This window comes from Dermochelys coriacea, chromosome 7, assembly GCF_009764565.3.
Source record: "Dermochelys coriacea isolate rDerCor1 chromosome 7, rDerCor1.pri.v4, whole genome shotgun sequence".
Lineage (NCBI taxonomy): Eukaryota > Metazoa > Chordata > Testudines > Dermochelyidae > Dermochelys > Dermochelys coriacea.
In genome coordinates, this window is record NC_050074.1 from 90,462,067 (window position 1) to 90,482,253 (window position 20,187).

A 20,187-nucleotide genomic window follows, 5' to 3' on the forward strand; every position below is an offset into this window, starting at 1 on the left:
ACAGCCCTAAACACATCTTCCTTCTCCCAGAGAATAACTGCAGGTTACTTCTCCTACAGTGCCCTACTGTTTTCAGTTCACTGGCTTTTTACAAGCTCAATTTACCCTTGCCCAGCTGGTCTTCATCATCATTTAGCCTTTCAAGCCCTGGCTCTCCCCCAGGTGCAGCCTATCAGGTGAATTAAACTAATCTAATCTGTTCTGCCTTATGTGGGATGGACACGGCAATGTAGCAGATAATACTTTTTTTCAAATGCTTTACATGAAACAGATTCTATAGAAGTTGCATAGTGAAAAAAGTCATAGATCTGTAAGTTATCATTCTGTTCTAAACTGATAAGAACTTATCCTTTCAGCTTGCGTGATTTTAAGTTTATATAAAAGTGAAAGTTTCCACTAAGATTTTTTATTATAAAAATAAATAGTTGTACAGTGAATCTGAGACTTTGAATTGTTTCCATCATAGAGAAAAAAAAGAAGTGTGGTAATGTATGCGGATGGGCACTGTCCCACTATATGGGCTGCCAGTGGAAGTGTTGTTTTACATTAACTCTGAAAATAGAAAAAGATAACAATGTTGTTTTGAGTAGGAGGACTTCAACAAAAACATTTCTTGCATTCAGTGATGAAAACAGAAAGAGCATATAAACTTTGCAACAAGGGATTACTCTTCAGGTACTGTCATAATATTGCTACAGTTTTATATTAGCATGAATTTAATAGAAACGCATTGATCCATTTCCTCATAAATTGTGCGTAAAACAAGAACATATTTACTTAGAGAGACTTAATATATGTACATAATATTACTAAGTCATAAATAATATAAGGTGGTGTATAAAGTATTCAGGTACAATGTATGTAAATAATATCTAATAAATTCAATGCACATGGTCAGATTCTGATACCATTGTAACTAGGTATGCTGAGTGGCACTTTACTCTGAAAGTAGCTTCACTGAACTCAGTGTGAGAATTACCAGGGTCTACACCTCGTGACTATGGCATCAAACTGGCCCACAGAACTCAAGGGCAATGCCACATCTTTTCACCTGTCCTAAGGAAAAAAATGAAATTAAGATTTTACCCATATCTATATATACATATATAGATATATGACAGAGGAAGAAGTAGGTGTCCAAATAATTCTATGACAGGTTTCAGAGTAGCAGCCGTGTTAGTCTGTATTCGCAAAAAGAAAAGGAGTACTCGTGGCACCTTAGAGATTAACAAATTTATTTGAGCATAAGCTTTCGTGAGCTACAGATGCATTCGGTGGACAATACAGTGGGGAGATTTATATACACACACAGAGAACATGAAACAATGGGTTTTATCATACGCACTGTAAGGAGAGTGATCACTTAAGATGAGCTATTACCAGCAGGAAGGAGGGGGGGTGGAGGAAAACCTTTTGTGGTGATAATCAAGGTGAGCCATTTCCAGCAGTTAACAAGAACGTCTGAGGAACAATGGGGGGTGGGGTGGGGTGGGGGGGAGAAATAACATGGGGAAATAGTTATACTTTATGTAATGACCCATCCACTCCCAGTCTCTATTCAAACCTAAGTTAATTGTATCCAGTTTGCAAATTAATTCCAATTCAGCAGTCTCTTGTTGGAGTCTGTTTTTGAAGTTTTTTTTTTTGAAGGATAGCCACTCTCAGGTCTGTAATCGAGTGACCGGAGAGATTGAAGTGTTCTCTGACTGGTTGTTGAATGTTATAATTCTTGTCGTCTGATCCACAGCCTTAGAAACAACTCTGACATCATAATCAAAAAGGCTGACAAAGGAGGTGCTGTCGTCATCATGAATAGGTCGGAATATGAACAAGAGGCTACTAGGCAGCTCTCCAACACCACTTTCTACAAGCCATTACCCTCTGATCCCACTGAGGGCTACCAAAAGAAACTACACCATTTGCTCAAGAAACTCCCTGAAAAAGCACAAGAACAAATCCGCACAGACACACCCCTGGAACCCGGACCTGGGGTTCCACCGAATGCATCCGATGAAGTGAGCTGTAGCTCATGAAAGCTTATGCTCAAATAAATTTGTTAGTCTCTAAGGTGCCACAGGTACTCCTTTTCTTTTTGCAAATAATTCCATGCAACTTTCTTGTCCATTGGTTTTGTAACCTATTTCTATAGTCACTTCTCCCACAAATGGTACTTTTTTGAACTATTGTATGTATGTCTGTTAATGATCTGCTTTGGGTGAGTGGAGTTTGATTTTGTCTGTTCTAATTTCTATTACTATTTGTTATTCCACTGGCTGATTGACTTTCTAAGTGGCTTAGGTCTGCTGCGTTTTTTCCTTTAAAATTCCCTTATTTATTTTTATTTATTTATTTTAGTGTTGTCTTTGTAATGATTGATTAGTTTCATAATAAGCCTTTTGTGTGTGTGTGCAAAGGTGGTAGGGAAAGTGGAGCTACTTTTCCATTTAGAGATTGTGTTCTAAGTGCAAATCTTCAGGATTTTTTTTCTGACTGGTTTGTATTTAAAACCTTCGGGTGACCATACTCCATTCAAACACCTTCTAAAGCACGTTTATTAAAATAACCACTCTTATGCTTAACTCTTATTTTCACAGGTTTGCGACAAGAAAATTTTTTTTAAAACAATGATCTTGAGTGACGTCAGGCATGAACACACTTGTTTGTATTCTTGCACAAACACACACACAATTTTAACAACAAAACTCCTCACAGTGGGAGAGGAGTAACATACAGTCGGTAGGCTAATATACTGAATACTCGTAATGATAAACATTTTGTCTGGTCCTTCCCTTCCCCATCCCAATGGCATTTGGCATATTGTAGTTTTGTGCAGTTTTGGAGATTTGAAAAGCTCTAAGTGTAGATGCTTTAGCTTGAAACACTCTGGTTTGGATATAATATTTGAAGGCTCTGAATTGAGGTTATGCAAGGCAGATGAGAAAGATGGAGAAAAGATTTTGATAACAAATTTGATGGTATTATGACTGAATGCCAAAGAAAGCATATCATCAGTAACCTTAAAAAAATAACTTGAGACTTAAGAAAACTACATTAGTAAGGGTTCCTAGAAGCATGGAGTCATGAAAAGAGATACTTCTCTGTGAATGGATTAAAATGTATGATCTTTCTCTTTCCTTTATACATTTTGCCAGTTAAATACAGTCGGGACACAATTCAAGTGGAATATTTAGTCCTTGGCATGAGAAATAATATCTGAAGTTAGCATACCAATCTCTAGTAAATTTAATTTTCAAGGTTTGAGCATACTCTTTTCTACAGATAATGGCTGTCTTTTACTCCAGCAGGGCTGTCAAGCCAGAAATAAAGGGTTTGAACTGTGCTCTACTTGATATTTTTTGTATGCAGTGTTTCATTTAATGGTCATATGTGTATATTTCTCCCTTCACTTCAGGAACTCAATTGTTTTTAGAGGACGAAGAAATTGATAGTTTCTAAATTTTGGAAAAAATACCTACAGAAGATAAAAAGGGAAAAGATTCCCTATGTATTTGTCATTTTACTTGTATCATTTTAAGATTTATTCTAAGGAACAACTTTTATTTTCTGTATATGGAATTATAAATCTAAAACAACCAGACTATATAATGTCGATGCTTCTGATAAATCCTTTTTTATTAATGCAGTATCTTTTGTTTCCTTCTCATGGTACAGGAATTGCTTTAGTACTGTCCAGGTCAAGCATCTTGCTAGATATGTCAAATATTTTTTTTAACCTTTAATGCAAATCTGAATCTCAGCATGCTGATTTGGATGCTTCTACTTTCTAAAACTGGCTAGGAAAAGGTTTTCTCTCTCATGAAATATTTTGAAATGTTTTTAAAAATTGTTCATGGCACAATAGGATGAACCCAGACCTTTAGAGGTTTTTCCAAAAAAATAAAAGAGAGAGGAACTGCCATTGAATAGCCAATAGCCCACTGCTTAGGGCACTGTGGAAGACACAAGTTCAAGTACCTGCACTTCCTGCTTCAGAGCAGAGCCCTAACTATTAAGGCATCTTCTGCAGAGGACAGTATCAGCAGGAAACCACCTGAACAAAATGCAGTTTTTGACTCCTTTTCAGAAGACATTTGATGCTCTTTGGGGAAGAGTGAGGATTTGTGCAATGGACAAGTGGGTCCTGCTTGTGATTAAGAGGATACTGTAAATTGTTATTGGTACTACACTATTGTTGATCCCAGGGAAAGTATTCACTATTCCATGATTAACCAGATATTTACCTTGAAACAGCTTTATGAGAGGACAGCTAAATTTGATAAGTTGTGTACAGCACTTTTTATAGACTTCTGTCAGGCCTTTGATTCAGTGCATAAGGCAAGTTAGTGGGATCTGATGAGGCATCTCTGTGTCCCTGGGAAAATAGTGTCATTGATAGAACAGTTCTATAATGGAACAGAAAGCTGTATTCAAGTCAATGCAGATACAGGACATGATTTCCTATCTCCCCAAGAGTTTGGCAAGCCTGCATTCTGTTACCATCTTTGTTCAACGTTGGCACTGACTGCTTAATGGATAAGCTTAAGGAGGCAACTGTTAGAGACACTGAACTACCATTCTGCTTTGAGATCTTGTATACACTGCTGACATTGTCCTGTTGGCTCACTTTGGTGAATTTCTGAAGCTGATGGCTGACTAAGTTGAGCATGAAACAGCATTTTCTGGTCAGGTTATTAATCTGGATAAAGCAAAGTCCTTGGCCATTTCCATCAAACAGCCTCTAGCTCCAGATTACTACTAGCTCAGCATTAATGAGACCAGACAGGACTTCAAGCAGGTACCATCTGTCAAATATTTGGGCAGCATCGTAGACTGTGCTGGAGGATGCACAAAAGATGTGGATGCTTATATAGCTGCAGCTGCTGCGATGTTTTGGTCCCTTCAGCAGCCTTTGTGGGGACAACATGACATCAGACTTGCTACCAGGCTTTCTTTCTATAGAATAACAGTTAGACCAACTTTGGTGTTGGTCAGAATTAAAATGAGGGCACTGAGGGAGGTTGAAGAACACTGGATCGATGTTTTCAATTTTCATCTTCCCCGCTAAATGCTCCACATCAAGTGGCAGGACAATATCAGAAACAAGGATATCTGAAGCCAAATACCAGCAACCATCTCCATCATCACTGGTTCCATTTTGGCAGATTTCTTGGTATGGACATCTAAGAATGTCACTACGCAGCTGCTATTACACAAGTGATGATGGTTTGACTGTATTTAAGTCCATAAATAAGGTGCACCTTGCCAGAAATTGATCTGGGTGGCTCTTGAATTGCAATGAAAGCATGTCCCTTTGGGATTTGCCATGATGATGATGATGGTAAACTATTCACCATCCTCCCAAGAATCTTCCCTTCTCCCCTTTCCAATAATTCTGTGAAGAAAAGTATCTCTAAAGTAATATTAGCGTTATTGGTGAAAGCAAGGATTGAGTGAGGTTTGGCGGCCTGTAAATTAGGAAGAAATAAGTCAGCTCAGTTCTCTGCTTCAAAGAGAGCTATGTAGTTGTTGTGTGGTATTTTAATCTAAGTCAGAGAATATTTTGTTGTTCTGCAATACCTTATTGACTTTTCCCCCTCAACCCCATCTTTTTTGAACTGTTAGTAATTTTTTGAAGATATGAATATGAATGACAAAAATAAAATTTATGTAGGGGAGGGACTTTGCAGATTGACACTTACAAGAGGGTCTATCTGGTTGCAAGAACTTCCAAAGCTTTTCAGGTCTGTCCTCCCCATGAGTGAGAACTAGTGGAGTTGTTGATTGTACTGTGAAGAGGAAAAAGAGTCTTCTCTTTCAAGGTAGCGGTGAGGCCTGGATTCAGAGGTCCAATAGGCAGGGCCTGGAGGTGAATTGTGATATTTTGTGCAGCTTACAACCTTTATGATGGGGCTGCTTTTCCTTCTGTGCTTAGCTAACTTATGCCTCCTGATTTCTGAATACATATTGGAGTTGAGAGGAAAGAAGCTGGTGAAGTGAAGTTCTCCTCAATAACAGAGCTTGGAATCCTTGTCCTTTCTTCTCATGCATAAAGTGGATAGGCCATGATAGATGGATAAGTTAAAAATCAGATATCTTCAAACTGTTCTGCTGGCTTTTCACTCCATAAAGATCGGTCCCACAGCTGGCTTCAAGGGAGAGCCATAGATCTGGGCATTTGTTGCCCTTTCTGAGGCTGGACTCCATCATAGAGCTGCCATGATTGATGTCTGGTGAGGTACAGGAAACAAGTGTGCTGAGCTAAAATGAAAAGGAAGAAAATCTCTGTCCACTGATTGGCTGTTCTGGTATGAGGAGCAACCCACAAGATTTTAATCATTATCCAAAACTATTAAACTTTCTCTCATTTGTCCTTTGAAACTGCAGTATTTTTTCCAAGATAGGAATTGCTTGTACATTCATCCTTATGGATTGCTACGAACCCTATTCCAATGCTAATAAATGTCATTATAAAATAGGGTGACCAGACAGCAAGTGTGAAAAATTGGGACACGGAGTAGGGAGTAATAGGAACCTATATAAGAAAAAGACCCAAAAATTGGGACTGTCCCTATAAAATCAGAACATCTGGTCATCCTATTATAAAATAGCAAAACACTGTCATATTCATCTCATTAACACACTTAACTATAATCTACTGCATCATGTGTCACTATTTCAGACAGCAATATTACATACCTAGTAAACAGCTGTTTTATAAGAAATTAGTTATCATTCTCTGTTAGACAAGAAGGCTGTTCACAACCAATTGTTCTGCTGTGCTATTTATCTCTGAATTTGTAAATGTGACTTATTATGAGGCCATATGTTGGATTTTGTCTATAAGGCCAGTTTAGAGGTTCAACTGAAGTATGTTTTCACTAGTAAATCACAACATTTCACTTTCTGAGGATTGTTCATTTGGACACCGCTTCTACATTTTCCTCACAGACCTGACTGATATGCACACCTGTCCTTGAAAATTGTTCCCTTGTATTCATGACTGTCAATTGCAACCCTGTTTCTGTATCATTCGGGTGCCAAGCAAAAACTATTCAATCAAAATTACTTGTCAGCATTTGGCAGCTGGAAAGACAGTTGTGGAAGTATGTAGGAGTATAACTGGATTACAGCTATTCATTTACTTTCCAGAACAGAAGCAGCAAAAATAAGATTCATGCAGTAACCCAGTCAACCGGACATTCATTGCTGACTATGTAGTTACACTAATTAAGGAGACCAACCATTTAATTTTCTTAAAAGGATGATGATGACTTTCTTAAGCTACGTGTATTCCATCAACCCTGCAAATAGTTACCAGAAAAAGAAACATTTTTTTAAATAAAATTTTAAGAATCCCATCAGGGATAGGTTTCAGCATGTTGAATGACCCATATTCACAGTCTGAACTGCGGCTAACTAAATAGACTAATATTACCAAAGGCTGAATAAAGTGCCCTACTAATGGTGGCTGCTGAATGGCGTTGTGGAAACTTCACCCTCATTCTGAACACTTGTTTAAAATCACTGATGCTTGAGTTCACTGACCGATTTGCAAGTATTCCTCTATTTATGGTTTTGAAATGAAATTTCTTACATTAAAGCAGGGGTTCTCAAACTAGGGGTCAGGACCCCTCAGGGGGTCGCGAGGTTATTACATGGGGGGTTGCGAGCTGTCAGCCTCCATCCAACCCTGCTTTGCATCCAGCATTTATAATGGTGTTATATATATAATATATAAAAAGTGTTTTTAATTTATAAGGAGGGGTCGCACTCAGAAGCTTGCTATGTGAAAGAGGTCACCAGTACAAAAATTTGAGAACCACTGCATTAAAGGGTCCTGTGAAGCATCCAAATAATCTGCAAGAAGGCTATTTGAACACCTCCCCCCACTTCCCTAGTTTCAAGTATACAAGGTTATTTGGAACAAATCCGCTTAAATTACAGTTACCTAATCTTTGTACATATAAGTTTGGAAAATGTCAGCAATTATCAGAATAACCTCAGGATTTAGGGGGAGAAAGTGAGACTAGAGATCTGATGTTTTTCTGGAATAATTTAGCAGGAGATGGTGACTTTGGTTTAAACCTTCTGAAGAAAAAGTAGTTTTCAAACAAAGACAATATACCAGTTTAATTAAAATGCTATTGAGAGGATTATTAAATGTCTAAATCAAGGAAATTTCCAGAGGAATACACAATCTAGACTTCTATTTATCTAAGCAAAACTCCAGTTACAAAAGTAGATATATAAACATATTAATTGGGTCCAGATCCTGCATTTCTTCTGCACCCAAAACACCCACTTGAAGAAGTTTGTGTGTGTAAACAAAGCATGAGGCCACCCTTAATGTTACATTTTTCTGTTCTTTTAAAAATCTATATACTGCTTCCTCACATTCATCTGGAGAGAATCCATGAAAGGATCATTTCATGCACCATTGAAATTCTATATTTTGTCCTATTCCTACCTTCCAAACCTACATTGGCTGCCTCCTCTTCTACTTTTATTTTAGAATTATAATACAAATGACATTTTGAGCTTCCTACCTAGGGCCTGCTCCTGTAAAATGCTAAACATTCTCAACTGTCACTGAAGTCAACAGAGGGTGAGGACAAGCAGCCCCTCACCCTTATTTTTCAGACCTATTCTTAAATCAAATATCAATATCTATTTATATTAACGTTCTCAGCGTGCTTCACAGATCAAGTGAAACACAAATCCATTTAAAGTATCCACAATATACCATAAATTTTAAGCTTATATTTACTCACTCAGGGATTCCAAAAGTCCAAAATATGAATGGTGGGAAGATGCAAATGAGCAAAGGTCCAAGGACCAAACAAGAACTAGAACAATAGACTGTATAAGCCAATTATATCACAAAGGTAAGAACAAGCAAGTCAGTGTAAGGATACGTACACAAGATAAACTTGGAGTTAATTTACTCCTTGACTGTAAACCAGAGAATGGAATTTTCTGGACTAAAAATATTGCTTTTTCTAGATTTCCACAGAAAGGGGGCAGAAAATGATTTCTCATATTACTATTGCTGGCAGAAATGTAATAAAGTCTGCCTTCTATTCAGCCCCCAACTGAAACCTCTCCAGCGCATCATCAAAGATTTACAACCTATCTGAAAAATGATCCCTCACTCTTACAGATCTTGGGAGATAGACCAGTCCTCGCTTACAGACAACCCCCCAACCTGAAGCAAATACTCACCAGCAACCACACAACAAAAGCACTAACCCAGGAACCTATCCTTGCAACAAAGCCCAGTGCCAACTCTGTCCACATATTTATTCAAGTGACAGCATCATAGGACCTAATCACATTAGCCACACTATCAGAGGCTCATTCACCTGCACATCTACCAATGCGATATATGCCATCATGTGCCAGAAATGCCCCTCTGCCATGCACATTGGCCAAACCGGACAGTCTCTACACAAAAAAATAAATGGACACAAATCTGACATCAGGAATCATAACATTCAAAAACCGGAAGGAGAACACTTCAACTTCTTTGGCCACTCAGTAAAAGATTTAAGGGTGGCAATTTTGCAACAGAAAAGCTTCAAAAACAGACTGCAATGAGAAACTGCTGAGTTTGAATTAATATGCAAATTAGATACCATTAACTTGGGTCTGAATAGAGACTGGGAGTGGCTGGATCATTACACATATTGAATCTATTTCCTTAAGTTAAGTATCCTCACACATTCTTGTCAACTGTCTAAATGGGCCATCTTGATTATGTTTTTTTTCTGCTGCTGATAATAGCTCATCTTAACTAATTAGCCTCTCACAGTTTGCATGGTAACTTCCAACTTATCTGTATCTTACTATATGTTCCATTCTATGCATCGATGAAGTGGGCTGTAGCCCACGAAAGTTTATGCTCTAATAAATTTGTTAGTCTCTAATGTGCCACAAGTATTCCTGTTCTTTCTTGGTTTAATCTAACTCAGGGTAAATTCAAAGTATGACAAATACAGGACTGAGGGATTTACTTATAGTAAATGTTTTCAACTACAAAAACGTATTGATGTGATATAGATCACTAAAACTTAAAATGCATTAGAGTTGAAACTAAAATATTGATTTCTATCAAAAGCTGCCAGTCCTAGTAAATCATATTCCTTTGAATGAAAATCTATATATTTCCATGAACATATTTATTCTGAAAGTGTAAAAAAAATTTAGTTAATTTTTTGACAAAATATTAGATTCAGTGAGATTATTCTCTTCACTTTGGGCTGGATCCTAACCTAGAGTAAATCGGAGTAGCTCAGTTGAAGGAAATGAAGCAAGGGTTTGGCCCTACATTTCAGTGTGTTTCAGGGAAAACACATTAATTAAAAATCTTTAGGGAGACTCATTGCATATTTTCACAAGTTCAAATAATGGTATAATCAAACCATGGTATAGTCAAATACCATTCCAGATATATTTAGCTACCATAAACTTCTCGCAAGTAGTTGAAAATGTATGGTAATGATATCTTATAAAAGAATGGGGTTAAACTGGTTCTAAATTATATAAGTTGTATTTTAAGGAAAACATTCATTTTTAAAATATTTAAAATCCTAAGTAAATATTTTATCTTGTTATTTCCCCCCGCATTTATCAGCATGACAAGGACATGAGCAATATATTGAAAGTCTTGGTTGTATGTTTTACTATAATTAGATTGAGGGGGATGCAGGGGGGACGACAACTGGGTTGATATCACGTATACAAACAAGAATTTTAGTCCTGAGCTCTACTTTGACTTTCTCATAAAACTTAGAACACTATTAACTACAAACTAGTTCATCTGTGGATACAATAAGTAAGTAAGTATATCTATTTGTTCATGTCTGAATATCAGTGACATCATAGCAGAATTTTCAGAAGCTTTCAGGATCCATCCCTAACTGAGCACTCAGCTGCTGACCCTCCAGTGACCTGCTGCACACCATCCATCACCTCTCTGGTGATTCCCCCCCCCCATTAGGATGACCCTTGCCCTTTCCTTCCATAATAACTTTCCCAAGATTTATTTCAATCTCTGTGTCTAATGTGATACAAGTACATATGTTTGCATCTGTTGGTTTCTGACATCAGGGTTTGTTTCCCTCCAATATTTCTAAACAGTCATTCCTTTTTTATTCCCCATCCAAAAGATACTCAAGAGTCTTTACCAGCACCACATTTTAACAATTTGTTTATTTTTTCTTGTAAGCAGCGTTAACTTCCCACTATTCACATTCATAAATCGCTATGGGAAAAAATTAGACTTTTTCACCAGTCGCACTTTCGTACATCTTGAGATGCCACATTTTCTTAAGTTGAGCAAGCAATTCCTTATCTTCTCATATCTTTGGAACAGCTCCTTAGTTGGATATATATGATCTCAGAAACTGCAATTCATCTATGGCTTGTCCATTAATAAAGATGTCCACTTACATCCTGTTTTTGTCACATTCAGAAATAGTTCATATTCCTCACTGACTGTTTTTATAGACTCTATCACCTGTTGCATTGTATAGGTGGTGGTGGTAGCAAATACAATACAATGCAACGATAGTCACATACATTTCGGCGTTTTTAATGCATAGTAAAAGCTGTTCTCTGTCCTGGGAGTTCCCACTGTTTTCAGAATGTTTTGTCCTATTCATTTATGTTCCATTTTGCTGGGAACTTCATTTTCTAGAATAAACAATTGCAGAGAAAAATATTACAGATGTAGGGTTCTGGGGTAAATCCTTTACTTACCTGCTAGATATTGCACTGTAGTTTAAACATTGCCGAAGAATTAATTAAAAATGTTTAGCAACTAATTAGGATACTGTTTTTGACTAGGGGGTGCTATAAGCAATAATTTAACCAGATGCTTTACAGTTTAAAGTAGATACTTTCTTGGCATAACGACTGCAAAATGTTAGAAGCGGATAAATTTCCTGTTGGACTTTAGTGAATTTTTTTCATTGTTAAGCTTTCCAGAGTTTTCACATTTTATCAACGTCAAGCTTTAAACTTGATCCTTTGGTAAAAGAAAAGATACTAGGATTATGCAATTTTTATCACTATATCTTCTGAACTGGTCCTTCAGGGATCCAGGTATTTAAAAACAAACAAAGAAGAAAATTGAAAATATAAACCTTCTACTATTTTTGGATGGAAATTTCATGAAAGATTTGGGTTGCATTTGAATTGGTCTAGGGAAGTGTATGTTGGAAGTGAGGGGATGGAATGATTAATGAATATACAATATGGTCCCGATTCTCCAAACAGCACGGGGGACACGGATTTTATTCAGATAATCAGGAGTTGGGATAATTGAGAAGGCAGGGGCAGCAGCGCAGGGACCTCTCTGCAGCATTGCTGTCATGGCCTGCTCGCTCACTCCCATGACACTGCGAGGCTACAAAGGGCACCTTGGCCAGCACTCTGCTCTGCCCCACCAGGACCGCAACCTTCCCTGCACCTTGTTCCCTGCAGGGAAAGGGTATCACCAGCGCTGTAGCAGGAAGCCCTCTGCAGCTCCACCCATCCCCGCTCACTCTCGGCTGTAACAGAGGGGCTGCAGAGGGCTCCCTGCCGTGCTGCAGAGCTGTTCAGCTACTGGGGCGCCTCTCCCACAGCTGGAGGTCTCTGCACATTTCCTGCACCAAAAAGCTTAAAATCTAAATATGAACAAGATACAATAGGGGGGTAAAAACAAAACAGAGGGTGACAGTAAGAGATACACAAGATAACACAATATTTAGGTCGTAAGGGGTGGGGAGCTTTTTTGTTTTTTAAATGATATGAGTGAACGAGAGATAATACTGAATCAATAAACAGGCTAGCTATCTGGATATTATCTGGACACCATCATTAGGTAGTTTACTATGAAGGGCAGAGTAGTAGTGGGTCTTAAGAAGAGATCTGAAGGAAAACAGAGTAGTGACTGTGAAAACTGATTTGGGACTAGAATTTTTATGCATGGAGGAAGGTGCCTGTGGGAAGCTGCCATTATTGTCAGAGCCAAGGGGTGGGTCACAAAGCAGTGATGTAAGATATTAGAAAAATAAGAATGAACTAAACTCTGGAGGGACTTGAAGGCAAGGACCAACAATTTATGTTTAAAGCAATGGAGAGGGGGTATGTGTGACATGATAAGAGGGACGGACTGGGAAGATGATTTTATCAATGGCCTTTTTAAAGAACTTGAGTGGGGGAGGTGGCACTGGTCCGGGCTAAGGAGGCAAATTATAGTCATAGAATTTCAAAAAAACCAGGACCTGAATGAAAAAGTGACTCATGTTACTTAAGAGGACTGATCTTATGTTCACAAATAGGCATTATATAGTTTTATATAAATATAGAGTCAATGCAATCTTAACTATGTAGCCATAACCAGCAACTCCAGAATGATATTAATATCGCCCATCTGGTGACTGCTTTTCAAAAACAGCTAAAATATTATTCAAGGACCAGGAAGAACAAGCCTGTTCCACACCACCTTGGTATCAGTAGGAGATTCTATGGATGACTAATTCCCTTTGTGCCACCCCTGAGCCTGTTCTGAGATCTAAAGGCCTCCAAACTCTAGACTTTGCAAACTAGTAGCCAACCCAAATCACTAAAATTAAAGAGCAAAATAAGGTATTTATTTTGTGAGTGGATGGGGGAGGGGAGAAAATTAAGATCTTTATGTCTTCCAGGAATTTCACACCATTTTGCCCTTATTGTCTACCTTGCATCTAATATTTTGTACAACCCCCATTTAACTCTCCTCACATAGTAAGTATTTCAAGCTAAGTATCATTCAAGGCCAAAACTTGTCATAGCTTGTCAGGCAACAGCACAGTAATACACATCTACATACTCAAGCCAGGTTCGACAGTGCAAGCACCCTGCTGTGTGCCCGAAAGAGAATTGGTAAATGTGGTGAAACACATGCTGGCTCTTCCATCCCTCACTTCCCTCGTCCCTTGTCCCTTCCCTTCCAGAGCCATATGGATTTTGTATGTAGATAACATATGGTTTCATACAGTTAGGAAACCATGTCATATTGATCTGAAATCTTTTTACATATGGTTTAAAATACTGAATTCAAGTAGATTTCATGACCCTAAAACATGTTCCCACCAAAGCATTCCACTATTTGATTTTGAAAATATGACGACCATAGTATACATGTATCAGAATTACTATTAGCTTGTGTGAGGTCCCTGGAACAGATGTTTTAGTTATTTATTATTTAGATATTTTAATATATTGCTTATAATATTTGTACATATTTTTGTTAATAGAGATAAATATAATGAGAAATGGGATATGCCCCTTTAAGAATAGCATGGAGACACATTGAATGAGCTACCATAGAGGCTAGAGTATTCAGTGTATATGAACGAGGCTAGCCTGTAGCTGGGCGCAAAGGAGGTCTCTATCTGCAGGAAGCTCCTAAAGCAAAAGGTTTGAATTCCCAGAATAAACAATGCTCTCTTTGAAAAGATGAGTCTTGTGATTAAGGGTGTAACAAATTTGGAGGCCCCATTGAGATTATTTTTTCTGGGCCTATTTGAAGGAGTGCAGTTGAATAGGACACAAAATAGTGGTGACTAACAACTTGTTGCTTGAGACTGAGAAGTGCCTGTGGCTCCTAGCAGAGCAGAATCCCCTGAGTGTAACTGAATGGCTGCAAATCACAGAGGATGATCAAACAAACATAAGAACCAAAAGCCACAGAGGTTTGACCGAGTATATTCTCCAGCATTTAGAGAGTGAATCTGTTAACTCAATGGAGGAGGAAGGAATGTCCATCTTACTCCATCTGAACGATCACTTTTAGGACTCAGAATGGGAAAGACAAATCAGAGCCAGAAAAGGCGAAACAAGAAAGCCCCTCTCAGGAGTGGAAAGAAGCTTGGTAGTTTGTCACAACATGGAACAGGTAGTGCTGCAGCATCAAAAGAAAATCGAGCAATTTAGAGCTAAGAGGATGAGAAATGAACCAGTGCAGCCTCCTGAAAATGACAGTAATAAGGAAACAACCTCAGATCCATCAAAATCTGCTATTAGTACTTAGAAAGGTTTCAGAATTACAGGTCAGACTGATTATTCCACACAACAGGACAAGTTAAATATAGTAGTCTGGAATGCCAAATTGAAAAGGGATAAAAGAAAGGTTTATCCAGAGCCAGAAATTATAGAAAGTGCAATTTGTGCAGTCAGCACAGAATTAAAACTCTGAAATTATCTGGAGGGCAAGAGTTACCTCACGTTGATCAAACTAAGTCAGATCCTACATATACATTATTCTGAAGAAAATGCCACAGAACTCTATTATTTTGAAGCAGTTAATTGAAGTAGTTCAAGAACCTAAAGAAACTCCACTGGATTTCATGGTGTGTGCAATAGATCTTCATCAAAAAATTATCTTTGCATCAGAGAAGACAGATTCTGTACTAAAGTATCAGCCTTAGTCCAAAGTCAGTTTCTACAGTCTATTTTGTCTAGGTTACATAATGAGAACATTACAGCTGACCTGTAAATACTTACAGTATTTAAATGTATCTGATGAACTTTTGTTGGAAAAAATGAATACTACTTGAAGCATTGAAGCATTGGAGCACCAGCAAAATCTAAGCATCAGGGCAACTGAAGCTATTACAAATAAATGCTATGCAATCTGTTGTGAAAGAAGGAGAAACTAAAGATCTCACTACTTTCAAAGAACTGCCAAAGCCAAATTCATTAGCTACTCAGATGGAACAGAACAATGAAGCAATCAAAAATGTCAAAGACCATTGGTGCAGGCAAGACCTATAAAATTCCCCATATTATGCTATCCAGAAAGGACAAATGCCGCAGAGTTACCAGGGACACTGTCAAAATTGCCCATGAAGGAAGTCAATTGAAAGGTGCAGTCATGACTACAAGTGTGCTGGCAGTACACAATGGACAAGAGAATGTTGGGTATGAGGTCAATACTAGCAATTGGAAAATGAGAGAGTCACAATCATTTTGCCAATAAAAAGGAGACAAAGGACCATTTATGCAGTGTTCAAGAGGTCTTCAGGAAGGTATTGTTCAAGGAATTGTCACCTACAGCACTACAAAAAACAAAACTATCTGCCAAGCCTAGCAAAGCTCTAGAGAGAACAGTAATAAATTACGTAATCCTGTGGCTCATCAAAGTTTTAAACGTAAAGGCTTCTAGATAGCAAGGAGAAGTTGCCAAGTGAGTTGGAATAAAGTGTTTAGTGTGGTATAATCTCAATGATAGGAAAGTAAAAGCATCATGGGACATAGGTGCCCAGATATCAATTATTGACAAACAATGGAAAGATGACCATCTTCCAGAGCTGGAATTAAGATTCATTGAAGAATTGTTAGACATTGAAGAAAGACTAGACATAAAAGCAGTCAATGGCACTAAAATTCCTTTTGAACGTTGGGTTAAAATAGAATTCTGCTTATCACTACCTACTGCCAATCATACTATTAAGATGTGTGTCCCTATCTCCTCACAACTCACTAGCATAAAGCAACCTGCAATAGGCTTCAACATCATTGAAGAAATTATTAGAATGGTTCAAGGAACATTTAACATTTATCCTTTTTTAAGCACAGCACTTCACAGAGGTAAATCAAGCAAACATAATTAATTTAATTAATTTTATACAGCAGAAGAACAAAAGGACAGAGCATATTTAAACAGTCAATATAGAAACAAGAGAGATCACTATTCCAAGAGGACAAACCATTAAAGTGACATGTGTAGCAGGAAACAGTTCCCAGAGGGAGATATACAGTTTATTCCTAATGAAACCGCATCATGGCCTGAAGGTCTGCATATTACAGAATCCTTAATAGTCTCCCAAAAGGAAAATCTCATCAGATTGGAGTAAATGTCAAGAATGTCACTGAACACGTCACCTTGTTTATAGCTTGTTGAGACTATCTATCCTCACAATTACAGAAGCCAAGAAGTGGAATTGAAAGGAAATGAGCATTACAATAACCAATCAATATTGCTGGTTGAACATAAAGGCACTTCACAAACCTCTAACGAAATACGGGACCCTTCTTCAACACTTCAGAGGAAGAACAGGAAATCAGAGGAATGCTGAGCAAAGAATGCAACACCTTTTCAAGAGATGATTAAGATGTAGAGTATTTTGAAAACTTAGCTGACAAGACTCCTTTCCATGAAACATATAATGCTATCCCCAACATCGTATAAAGAAGTGAAGAGCTATATAAAACATCATCTTGCCAAAAGTTGGCTAAAAAAATGTAAGTCAACGTAATCTTCACCCATGGTTTGTGTCAGAAAGAAAGATGGCATCTTACAACTAAGTATGGACAACAGAGCTAAACAAAAGCAACATTAACAACAATAAAAATTATTCCAGATAGAAATCCTATGCCCAGAATTCAAGAGATTCAACTTGGGTGAAAATTCATTTTATTCTATCCTTGATCAAGGTAAAGCCTATCGCGGTTTATAAGTGAGGGAAGTACACATCTGACTGCCTTCATTACAGCCCAGGGATATCAATGGGTTCACATTCCTTTTGGACTCACTGATGCCTCTGTAGCATAACAGTGCTGCATGGAAGCAGGCCTGAAATATTTGACAGGTGAAATTTCTACACTCTGCCTTAATGATGTACTTATCTACAACAAAGATTTCAGGGACTGTGTGGAAGATGTTAGGAAAGTTTTCAAAAGTCTGCAGAAAAGTGGTAGCAAATTGCAACCAAATAAATTAGATTTGTTCAAGGAGGAGATATGTTACTGTAGAAGGATATTGTCAGCTGAGGGATCCAAAAGACATAGCTGCTGCACAGGTTTTGAAAAGAAAGAGGGAAGGAAAAAATATATGATTGGGTTCCTTAGCTATTACAGGGGGTTTATAAAGGATTTTTCATGGGTGGCGAAACCACTGAACATCCTGGCTTCCAAAAGAAAAAGACAAAAATGTGAAAGGAACTGGACAGCTACCTGCCAACCAACTGGTGGTATGGACAGAACCACATCAAGGAGTTTAGAACAACTGATTCATGCTCTGCCCACTCCTCCAATCATGGCCTACCCAGATTTCCGTAAACCAATCACCTTACATATTAATAACTCAAATGAGGACTTGGGGGCTGTCCTGTACCAGTTTAAGAAGGAAAAGTCTAGTTGATTTTTGGGCCTATAGATCCAGAACTCTGACACCTACAAAGAAGAACTACCACTTGCATTCTGGGAAACTGAAGTTTCTAGTTCTAAAGTGAGTTAGAAGCAGAAGAGATAATCTCCGAACCTTTCTAATCACCTTCACTTACAGTCTATAGTAATAATAACCATCTAATGTATGTGATGACATTGCCTGAATTAAATGCTTCTAGTCATAGCTCTGGTCTGGCTTGATTTGTCTCCTATCAAGTTGGTTGACACAAAGCTACACTCAACACTACTTATCATAAGTGGGATAATTCAACCCACACCAGTACTGTGGCTCCCTGAGTTAAGCAACTTCATTCCTCCACACATCTGTTGTGAGGATGATACATCCTAAATAGTTGAGAAAATTAGGGCAAACTCAAGCCTAGCACTATGCACAGACCTCTTTGACCACCAAAAGTGTGCTTGTTGTCAGGGTACCTATTGTGGGTCCACTTGCCCTGCCCAGATTTCTCTGTGATGTTGATGTGGTGGGAAGAATGATCTGCAGCTGACATCAGAAACCAGTCTCTTATAACTGACCCGACAATGTGTGTATCCACCTTTGATTTACCATGCCACTCGTGGAGCTTTCTGAGCCAATTTCAAACTGGCCAAGATCAACGTACAGCCAACCTTCACATGTGGAGCCAAGGAAAGGATTTGACATGCAGCTGTGGCCAAAGAGAGACAGACAAGGTCACACATCATTGATGAGTGCCCTCTAATCAAATTTGATGATGGTGTGCGCTCTACACTTCACTGATGAGGCTGCTGCAAATTGGTTTGGCAAGTCCCACATCCAATAAGGTAGGAAAGATCTTGGTGACTGTGCATAATATCATAAAATTTATTCATGCATACCCTATAAAAAGCAGAACTACTACTGAGAAAATTGTCAATGACTTTATAATGAAATTTATATTTCCTTCAAAAATATACCATGACCAAGGAAAGGAATTTGAAAACCAGCTGTTTAAAAAATTCCAAGAATGTACAGGTATCCAAAATTCTAAAAACAACTCCTTACCATTTTCAAGTAAATCCAACTGAGTGTTTTACCTGAACTTTACTCTCCATGCTCAGAACTCTTGAGAAAGACAAGAAATCAAACTGGAAGGAGTATCAGCACAAAGTGATGCATGCCTATAATTGCACAATTAGTAAAGTGATAGGTTGATCAAGGGTGAAGAAGAGTCTTCCTTTTTGAAAGGGAAACACCCAAAGCTACCTACAGTCTTATTACTTGGACTGAGTCCAAATCCAGAAAGTGACACAGATGACTGATATGCTGGGCACTGGAAGAGGCAGATTAAAGAAGCTTACTATATTGCACAAACCAATATTCAGAAATCAGTTACTAAGAGAAAGAATACTATGACAGAAAAGTGCAAGAACTTGAGCTTCAGCCTGGTTGTCTGCATGTTGGTGAGGAATCTGTCAGAGAAGGGAGAATCAGGAAAATGTTGAGCATTTTGAGAGGATCAGATTCATATAGTCACTACAAGACAAAGAAAAGTCAGCCTTATGTGTGTGAGGTTAAAACAGAAAGTGGAGTGGGGAGAAGTAGCATCATTAATCACAACCTGCTCGTGCCCAGTAACTGCATTATTTCTGAATACGAAAGTCAAGAGCCATCCAACAGAAAGATGTTTCCAAATTAAGGGAGCATCTTTGTAGAATGACTGAAGGAATCACAGACTGTTCTAGAAGACTCTGAAAGCTCAGAAAGAGAAGATTTTTGGAACTGAACCAGTTTCATCAGTTGACCCAGCTTATCTTGTCTTCCTGCTACAAGACAAAAAACATTCTGCACAGAGAAGAAAGCAAATTCATTAACAGCTCCAGCCATATACAGCCATCTCCAGAGGGATTGGGACCTACTATCTTGAACTGCATGCTGATGACTCCATTTCAGAACATTTGGAAGAACACATAACTCAGCTACAGTCATCAGGAAATGAGACTATGTCAGTACAAGAGGAGGTACCACTA

The 20,187-nt window shown here is 38.2% G+C and overlaps 1 protein-coding gene across 2 annotated transcripts in view; it reads right to left on the reverse strand.

Moving 5' to 3' along the window:
- Nucleotides 1-20,187, reverse strand: part of PRKG1 (protein kinase cGMP-dependent 1) — an 869,388-nt gene that overhangs the window by 668,137 nt on the left and 181,064 nt on the right. The gene's annotated exons all lie outside the window — the stretch shown is intronic.